Raw genomic sequence first — 10,000 nt, 5'->3', positions numbered from 1 at the left:
GTGTTAGAATTTTTATATGCAAGTGTAGTTATCCTTTTTTTAGTTAAGAATTCTCCCGTTTTTCCCTTTGGCACAGCACGTAGTATTCTCTATTAAATTGTAATGCAAGAGAAGGAAAGTACAAGGTATTTCTGTAGCAGCAGAACTCCGAAAGTTATGAGAATTTTCCTCTTCTTGTTCCAAACCGTTCCTTATGTTTTTTTTTTTTTTTTTTTTTTTTTTAAGAAAGGGAGAGTAAAGCGGTTTTCAGTAATGGTGGGTGTTATGTCGCAGATGCCGAAAATTAACCCCGTGGAAATGGGCTGTTGATTAATGAATGGATAAAGTACGAAATGCATAACTGTTCCATGTGGTTGATTTGTTTACGTTCCTAGATGACTGTTGACGTCTGTTGTTTGTGTAAATTTAACTTTTCGATCTAATTATTGTTTAGTATTATCATATCTTTCGGTTTTCAGGTATGCCGTTGTTGGGATTTCGTTGGGTTGTAGGCGAGAACGAGATAAAGGAAAAAAACTTATTGAAAAATCAGGGAACACGAATTTATCCTTATTTTTCAAATGCGTGATGGCCATTCCCTCCGGATTCATGCCAGCAGGTGAAAGCGTCCGACCGCGAAGTAGATTTCTCCTTCACTTGTCCTTGTGTTTATAGACTGCCAGTAAGCGGAGTGATCGGGATTTCTGTTAGCATTATAGTAACTTTAACGTAATTACTACGGGTTTGTTGTACTGTCCCCCTGTAGTTTGTTTATTTGTGAATTTTGATACGGACAGGTTTATCAACGTGTGCTAAGCCTGCAAGGAGTCTGTCAGTCGGCCCTGATTTCCCCATTCCTTGAATTTATGAAAATTTTTGTTTTTTTCTCGAATACTATTAATAAAATCTTTAAAAAAAATGTCGTTCGTTGTCAGTGATATTGGCCGTTGGTCCTGTTCGTTATTAGTCTTGTTCGTTAGTTTTCTTCTTTTTTTTCGTTTGTTGTTAGTGTCGTTGGTACACGGAATAGGAAGATGAGAGCGGGCTGTGGCAGCTGTGGCGGAAGTGATCTCGTGATTCTTAACCGCGTCGTTGAGATCTTTGGAGAGATTCTTTTGTGCTGGGGCTGGTAGTGTGCTTCTGCAAAAGTGGAAGCCGGGGATTTCTTTTCCAAGTTTGGTAGGGCGGATGTGGTTTGAAATTATGTATACATATATATATATGTAATATATATATTACGTATATATATAATGTATATGTATTTATATTTATATTTATGTTTATATATATATATTACGTATATATAATGTATATGTATTTATATTTATATTTATGTTTATTTTTATGTTTATGTTCATATTTATATTTATATTTACACACACACACACACACACACACACACACACACACACACACACACACACACACACACACACACACACACACACACACACACACACACATATATATGTATATATACACATACACATTCACACTATGTGTGTGTGTGTGTATGTTTATATGTATATGTATCTGTGTATATGTATATACTCTATGTATATCAGAGCAAATTATATTTTCTTGAGTTTCTTTTCTAATACAGTTCTTATCTCAACGGAAAGAGAGACCAGGCGTACGTGTAAAGAATCCATTAGTTCCTCCAGTAAAGTTAATTTTAATTCGGACAAATACGAGATTGAAATAGTTAACGGTAAGGATAACACTGCCACCCATTAGAAAGGGGCTGGATACATTCATCATGTAAGTGTTGAACGTACCAATAAGGAAGTGAAGATGACAGATTAACCAGAAAAGAGTTCGTGTTTTGTTTTCTAGTAACCCAGTTTATTAGAGAAAGTCATCTTAAAATACCCTATTGGTTGCTTTTATTTGATTTTGACTCTGCTTGAGGGAGTAAGGTAACAAAATAAATGTGAAAGTAATAGTTGGCAAATGACTTTCAATGGATGGTGTGAAATGCGGCGGCGACGTCCGTAGAGTCTCTCTCTCTCTCTCTCTCTCTCTCTCTCTCTCTCTCTCTCTCTCTCTCTCTCTCTCTCTCTCTCTCTCTCTCTCTCTCTCTCTCTCTCTCTCTCTCTCTCCCCGCCTCTCCCTCTCCCTCCCTCTCCCCCTCCCTCCCTCCCTCTCTCCCTCTCTCCCTCTCCCTCTCCCTCTCCCTCTCCTTCTCTCTCCCTCCCTCTCTCCCTCCCTCTCTCCCTCCCCCCCTCCCTCCCTCCCTCTCTCCCCCTCTCCCCCCTCCCTCCCTCCCTCCCTCCCTCCCTCCCTCTCTCTCTCTCTCTCTCTCTCTCTCTCTCTCTCTCTCTTCTCTCTCTCTCTCTCTCTCTCTCTCTCCCCGCCTCTCCCTCTCCCTCCCTCCCTCTCTCCCTCTCCCTCTCCCTCTCCCTCTCTCTCCCTCCCTCTCTCCCTCCCCCCCTCCCTCCCTCCCTCTCTCCCCCTCTCCCCCCCTCCCTCCCTCCCTCCCTCCCTCTCTCCCTCCCTCCCTCCCTCCCTCCCTCTCTCCCTCTCTCTCTCTCTCTCTCTCTCTCTCTCTCTCTCTCTCTCTCTCTCTCTCTCTCTCTCTCTCTCTCTCTCTCTCTCCCTCTCCCCCCCTCTCTCTCTCCCTCTCCCCCCCCCCCCTCTCTCTCTCTCTCTCTCTCTCTCCCTCTCTCCCTCTCTCCCTCTCTCCCTCTCTCTCTCTCTCTCTCTCTCTCTCTCTCTCTCTCTCTCTCTCTCTCTCTTTCTCTTTCTCTTTCTCTTTCTCTTTCTCTTTCTCTCTCTCTCTCTCTCTTTCTCGATCTGTTGTTTACGAGGTCTCATTTTTGCAAAGACCTTATAAAGGCTCCTCAGTGTTTTTGCGTCTGGTTTCTTAGTAGTTTGGAATTATTTCAGTTCGACAGTGTTGTAAGGACGTGAAAATTATATATTTCATTGTTCTTTCTTTCACTATTTATTTATTTATTTATTTATTTATTTATTTATTTATTGATATATTTATTTATTTATTTATTTATTTATTTATTTATTTATTTATATATTTATGTATTTATTTATGTATGTTTTTGTGTGTTAGTGAGTTTATTTATTTTATTTGTTTATTTATTTTATTTATTTATTAATAGACCCCGCTATTTAATTGGTGGAAGCTTAGATATTTGAAAGATTGTTTTTTTTTTGGTAATGATTTTCCGCTATTTTAGATAGACATGGAGAACCTTGCCAAATGGCAGATGATACAGACAAACAGACAGGTGCAACAGCGAACACAAGGAAAACGCCAGATTTTTTATTTCTAACCCCAAACTCACGACATTTTGCACAAGTCAGATGTGCCGAAATAATATACCTGCTTCCTGCAAAAGGAGGAATCGAAGAAGGTCCTGTAATATATCCAAGGTAGATCAGTGACCTTTACTAAACACCGTGATGTTGTTGACACCTGGCCGTGCGTATGAATGGGCCAGGGTGGTGTGCTTTTGTCTTTTTTTGTTTTTTGTTTTGTTTTAGGCCATTCGCGTTTATTGTTGGTGATGATTGTGATGGCAGTGGTGGTGATGATTATGGTGGTGGTGATGGCGATGATTGTTGTTATTTTTTACCTGTACCAACTATCATCACCTTCATTACTGATGGTGATGATGTTAGTGTTATTATGATTATCATGTTAGTGTTATTATGATTATCATGTTAGTGTTATTATGATTATCATGTTAGTGTTATTATGATTGTGTTCCCCTTTTTTGCGGTCATCCAACCTAAGTTACTCCATTTTTGTAACCAACTCACCCATGGTCTTGTAAGTTTTTGTTTCATGCTCCTAGTCACTCTCTTTTCACGGTCAGCCAGCCCATGTTTCTAGTTTTTTTTTTTCTTTTTTTTTTTTTTTTCTTTTTTTTTTGCGGTCAACCATCCAGTGTTTTTAGATTAATTAAGAAATAGTCCCTTTTTGCGGTTTACCAAGCTACACTTCCGGCCACCCCATGGTTCCCAAATTACAAATTTTTCGGTAGGCCAACCTGTGCTTCTAGAATTACAACCTCTTTTGCGATCTAGTTGACCCATGGTCTCGAAACATGATTCAGTTTTTGTTCGAAAATCAACAGGAAAGCGTTGCTAGTTGAATAAACAAGTCTAAAAATAACATTTTATTTCTACACCGGCTTCGTGCTCCCCGGAAGTATGGCCAACGAGATGGATATCATCATCTAAGGAAACTTTTAACACAACTTTTGAACTGAGAGTATTTTTTTTGGATTAAAGTGATCAATTGTAATACCGTGCGAGAAGGTTTGAAGGTTTACACGGAAATATTCGTTACTGTATGTTCATTTGTGTAGTTTGTTTGTTTATGATTATTACTGTTTGTTTGTGTTTTTGAAAATTGTCATTGGGGGATCTGGTTCAGTTGATTCGTGGATGCAAGTACCTCAGACGCTCTATATATATATAGTCCTCTTTCCCGGAACTGTGCAATACTCACGTTGCAGACTAGCCATCTTTTTTTTTATCTTTTTTTTTTTTTTTTTTTTTTGCCAGTATGTGAAATAACTTTGCTTCATTTTGTTTGCAGGTATATTCAATGACTTATTTTCAGTTTGTCTGTCGGAGTATTAAATGGCCACAACTTGAGTATTTAGTATTGATGGCGACGAAAGAATATTGTGAAAGATTTAGTGTAGTGATCGTAGCTTCCTTACGAATAAAGCACAAAGTTTGTTTCAGTTGCAGCGACAATCGCGGCTCCAAAAAGCAAAACTTTAGATGTGTAACGGTTAATATGAATGATAATAATACTGATATTGGTAATGGTAATAATGGTGGTGATGAAGATAATATTAATATTGGTATTATCATCATTATTATTTTTGTTTTATGTTAGATTTTGTTATGTTATATTCTGTTATGTTATATTATTATATTGTATTGTATTGTATTCTATTGTAAGGTATTCTCATCTCTTCCCTTTTATGTTATTTTCTTCAATTCTATTAACATAATTATTATTTATAATGATAATAGTAATGCTGATAGTGATACTGTTGATATGATGATCATAAGATTGAGAATAAGAAGGATCATGTGAAAATGTACATCTGAGGGTAGACGAGCATTCAGCTTCAGATTTACGTTTCGTTCCCTTCACGGAATACTAGTAATACAACAATAAATACAACAGCGAAATCAAGCTTTTAGAAGCGATTTTAAGACCGCTCGTCGTCGCTCCAAGGAAGGAAGAATAACCCGAGTTTATAGGGCGCGAGGAGCCTTGACCCCTTCGAGTGAATCGGCCGGATCTGAATAGGCCGGGATGCGTTTGATGTGCGGCAGGGCTTCGTCGAGATGTCGATTGCGTAACCTTATTCTCGGGCGGGTCGAGACTTCAAGAGAGTTTTTTTTTTTTTTTTTTTTTTTTTTTGGGGGGGGGGGGTGTTGTTAAGGTCAAGGTAATTTTTTTGTTTGTTAATTGGATTTTGGTTTGCTTTTGAGGTGGTGGTTGTGTTATTATTCTATAGTCGTTTTCAATACGCGGCAGATGTCTCAACCTGCATGCAGTGTGTATAGGTAAGGGATAAAGTAAGTCAAAGTAAGTGATACAATGGTAGAAAAACCCACAATGTAAAACTAGATATAATATTTCCTATTAAAAAGCACCTTTTACGTCTTGGAAAAAAAAAATAGATCCGCATAGCACTAGGCTACGCAGAAGAAATCAAGAATGCAGTTCAATAACTCGATAGACAGATTTCACGAACATAAGCTAAGCTTGTCGGACGTATTATAAACACAAAGGAGTCCCTTTCATCACCGACGGTTTCGACTTGGCGCCGCCGGGTTTTCTCGCCGAGGCCCCGGGCGCATAAGAGCATGGAGTAAGTGTCAGGGAATGTGAGCGACCGTCGTTAAGTACTAGCTGATGTTTTCAGTGTGCTTGAGTGTGTGTGTGCGCGCGTGTGTGTGTGTGTGTGTGTGTGTGTGTGTGTGTGTGTGTGTGTGTGTGTGGTGTGTGTGTGTGTGTGTGTGTGTGTGTGTGTGTGTGTGTGTGTGTGTGTGTGCATTTCCATTTGTTTGCTTTTGATGTTGACTGGTGAAAAGGAGCATGGCGGGGATGGGGAATCGGCGAGGTGTCGGCCAGACGAACATGGCGGCGGCGTCCATCCAGCTGGCGGGATTTTGCGCGAGGAAGCTAAGCAGGACGCCTTGCATTTGTACTCTTTTTTTTTTGCCTTATTTTGTACGTATGGGGAGGTTGTCGGGTTGTAAGAAAGCTGTAGGGTCTTACGGTGGGGCACGTGTGATGAGAAGGGAGTGTGTTGCGGGAGATTATGAGATGGCGCCCTGTGAGAAGGATAGCTAGCTAGCCTCTCTCTCTCTCTCTCTCTCTTCTCTCCTCTCTCTCTCCTCTCTCACTCTCCTCTCTCTCTCCTCCTCTCTCATCTCTCCTCTCTCTCTCTCTCTCTCTTTCTCTCTCTCCTCTTTCTCCTTTCTCTCTTTCTCTCTCTCTCTCTTCTCTCCTCCTCTCTCTCACTCTTCTCCTTTCTCCCTCTTCTTTTTAAAATTTTCCCCTTATGTACTTTCCCCCCCAACTGTTTTAAAAATTTTTCCCCCTTTCCCTTTTCTCTTAAAAAATAGTCCCTCCTCTTTCGCTAAACCCCCTTTCTTCCCCTAACCCCCATACTTTCCCATAATCCTTTCCTATTTCCCCCGTAGTCCCTTCCCCCGTTTCGATTCCCCCCCTTTTTTCTCTTCCCCCCGGGCGCTCCCCCTGGATTTTTCTTTCCCCTCTTTCCCTCTCTTTTTTTCCTGTCTTATTTTTCCCTTTTTTTTTCTGTTTTTTTTTTATTTTGTTTTTTGTTTTGTGTTTCTGTATTTTTGTTGTGTTGTTTGCCTTTCCCCCTTTTTCCTTTTTTCCCCCGTAAAAAAATCAGGGGTTCTCGATTTTCCCCACAACATCGCCGCCCCACTCCTCCCGGATTCCAAACAACCCCACCCCCCCCCCTTTTACTTTTTTATTTTCCTTTTGTCTTAATTTCTTTCTTATTTTCGGGCCCCTGTTAAAGTTTTCTTTGGCCCCTTACTCCTCCCTTTCTCTCTCCCCCCCTCCCCCCTCCTTCTCCTCTCTCCTCTCTCCTCTCTCTCTCCTCTTCCTCCTCTCTCTCTCCTTTTCTCTCTCTCCGTTTTCCCCTCTCTCTTTCTCCTCTTTCCTCTTTCTCCTTTCCTTCCACCCTTTCTCTCCCCCCCCCTCTCTCTTCTCTCCCCTCCTCTCTCTCCTCTCCTCTCTTTCTCTTCCCCCCCTCTTTCCATCTCTCCCCTTTTTTCCCTCTCTCCTCCTTCCTCTCCTTTCTTCCCTCTTTCTTTTCCTTTCCTCTTCTCTCCCCTTTCCTCTTTCTTTCTCTCTTTTCTTTCCCTCTCTCCTCTCATTTTCTCCCCTTTCTTCCCACTCTCCTCTCTTCCTCCTCTCTTTTCCCCCTCTCTTTCTCCCCCTCTTCTCTCTCCTCTCTCTCTTCTCTCTCTCTTCTCCTCCTCTCGCCCCTCTTCCTCTTCTCCTCCTCTCCCCCTTCTCTCTCTCTCTCTTTCTCTCTCTCTTCTCTCTCTCTCTCCTCTCTTCTTCTCTCTTCTCTCCCTTACTCTCCTCTCTCCTCTCTTCCTCCCTCCTCCCTCCTCCCCCTCTTTCCTCTCCTCTTTCTCTCTCCCCCTCTCCTCTCCTCTCCTCTCCTCCCTTCTCTCTTTCTCTCCTCCCTCTCATCTCTCCTCCTCTCTCCCTCTCCTCTCTCTCTCCCTCTCTCTCTCTCCTCTCTCTCTCTCTCTCTCTCTCTCTCTCTCTCTCTCTCCTCTCTCCCCCCATCTCCCTCCCCTCTCCTCTCCTCTCCTCTCCTCCACTCTCCCTCCTCCCTCTCTCCCTCTCTCCCCCCCATCCCTCCCTCCCTCCTCTCTCCTCCTCCTCCCCTCCTCCCTCCCCTCCCTCTCCCTCCTCTTCCTCTCCTCTCCTCTCCTCTCCCCTCCCTTCTTTCCTCTCCCTTCTCTCTCTCTTCTCCTCTTCCTCTTCTCTCTCTCTTCTCTCTCCTCTCTCTTCCCTCTCTTCTCTCTCTTCTCTCTTCTCTCTTCCCTCTCTCCTCTTCTCTTCCTTCTTCCTCTTCTCTCTCCTCGCTCTCTCTCCTCTCTCTTCTCTCTCTCCTCTCTCCTCTCTCTCTCTCTCTCCTCCTCTCTCTTCTCTCTCCTCCTCCACTCCTCCTCCCTCCCTCCTCCCTCTCCTCATTCCTCTCTCCTCTCTCCTCCTCTCCTCTCTCTCCTTCCTCTCCTCCCCCTCTCCTCTCTTTCACCTCTTCCTCTCTCTCTCTCTTCCTCATCCTTTCTCTACCCTCCCTTCCTTTTTCTCTCACTCTCCTCCATCTCTCTCCTCTCTTCCTCTTCCACTTCTTCCTCTCTCCTCTCTCTCCTCTCTCCTCTCTCCTCTTCTCTCTCTCCTCTCTCTCTCTCTCTCTCCTTATCTCTCCCTCCCTTTTTCTCTCACTCCCCATCTCCCTCTCCCTCTTCCACTTCTCCCTCTCCCTCTCCCACTCCCACTTCCTCTCTCTCCTCCCTCTCCTTATCCTTCTCCTTCTCCCTCTCCCTCTCCCTCTCCCTCCTCCCTCTCCCTCTCCCACTCCCACTCCACTCCTACTCACTCTCCCTCCCCCTCCCCCTCCCCCTCCCCCTCCCCTCCCCCTCCCTCTCCCCCACCCTCTCCCCTACCCTCTCCCTCTCCCTCTCCCCCACCCTCTCCCTCTCCCTCCTCCCTCTCCCTCTCCCTCTCCCTCTCCCTCTCCCTCTCCCTCTCCCTCTCCCTCTCCCTCTCCCTCTCCCTCTCCCTCTCCCTCTCCCTCTCCCTCTCCCTCTCTCCCACCCCTCCCCCCATCAGTCCCTGACCCAGACCCACTTGCTCTCGCGCCCACGAAAGCTGCAAATCTCCGAATAAAACACGACCCGTTTGGCAGCCTTGGAGACCGTGATTATAAGCGCGCGACGAGGGCGGAATGATGTAAGTGGCTGATTGCGAATAATTGCCGTTGCGTTGCAGGTGCTGTTGCAATGGCGGGGTATACAGTCACGACCGCTGGTTTTTTTTTTATGGATTCGCCCGTCTGATATTAAAGTGTTGGTCGTATTTAGTGCCTCATCAGATAGCTAGCCAGTTGAAGAAGGAAGCGGCGGAGAAAACGGGCGAGGAATCGAGTCGACGGCGATGGGTGGAGTAAAGGGTATTGAGTGATAGGCTAAGGAGAGTCTCTTGAGTGTATTGGCTGTGAAGCTTTTTTTTTTTTTTTTTTTTTTTTTCTCTCCAGAGTTTAAGACGCAGATTGATAAATGGAGAGAAAATTGTTGTTCGTTTTTTCTCGATCTTATCTCTGTTTTAAGTAATGGCTGACATGGAATGAGAAGGGAAGACCACACGCTCCATAACACATTCTTCTGCTTTTATGTTATGTTCTGTTTTATTTATTCATGTATTGGTTTGTTTATTGGGGGTATATTTTATTACCATTTCGCTGTATTAGTAGTTGACTGGTCGAATTTTAGGGGATTTTCTTGCGACGTTATGCTTTCCTTATTAGCGATTGTGTCTCGTTTAGGTTGTCCGGGAACGCTTAGTGTGTTTCGTGTGATCAACAACAATATTTTCCGTTGTGAAGGTAGTATGAAAGAGAAGTGGCGACCAGACCAATCTCGAGCGCCGTTTTTTTATCCCCCTTTCTCTTTGAGTTCCTCCTTTTCTTCAGTGCTTGAGATGGCGAGGTGTCCTTCCTTACGCGGAGACAATACGAAGCATCGGGAGAAGGGTTGGGGGGAACTCTACGGACAAGTCACGCCGCATTTAAGTACATATCGGTCAAGGGGGGAACGGTTTCAAGGACATGGCATATGTCTCTTGTTTGTTGTCTCTCTCTCTCTCTCTCTCTCTCTCTCTCTCTCTCTCTCTCTCTCTCTCTCTCTCTCTCTCTCTCTCTCTCTCTCTCTCTCTCTCTCTCTCTTTCTCTCTCTCTCTCAC

General features: G+C 43.8%; 1 protein-coding gene across 2 annotated transcripts in view; it reads left to right on the top strand.

Annotated features, from left to right (window-relative positions):
• The window catches only part of LOC125025998 (ralBP1-associated Eps domain-containing protein 2-like), a 63,596-nt gene that overhangs the window by 20,714 nt on the left and 32,882 nt on the right, over positions 1 to 10,000 (top strand). The gene's annotated exons all lie outside the window — the stretch shown is intronic.

The sequence above is a fragment of the Penaeus chinensis genome, chromosome 1 (genome assembly GCF_019202785.1).
Source record: "Penaeus chinensis breed Huanghai No. 1 chromosome 1, ASM1920278v2, whole genome shotgun sequence".
In the NCBI taxonomy this organism is placed as follows: domain Eukaryota; kingdom Metazoa; phylum Arthropoda; class Malacostraca; order Decapoda; family Penaeidae; genus Penaeus; species Penaeus chinensis.
The sequence above is the reverse complement of the archived record's forward strand: the minus strand, read 5'-3'. Positions and strand labels throughout refer to the sequence as shown.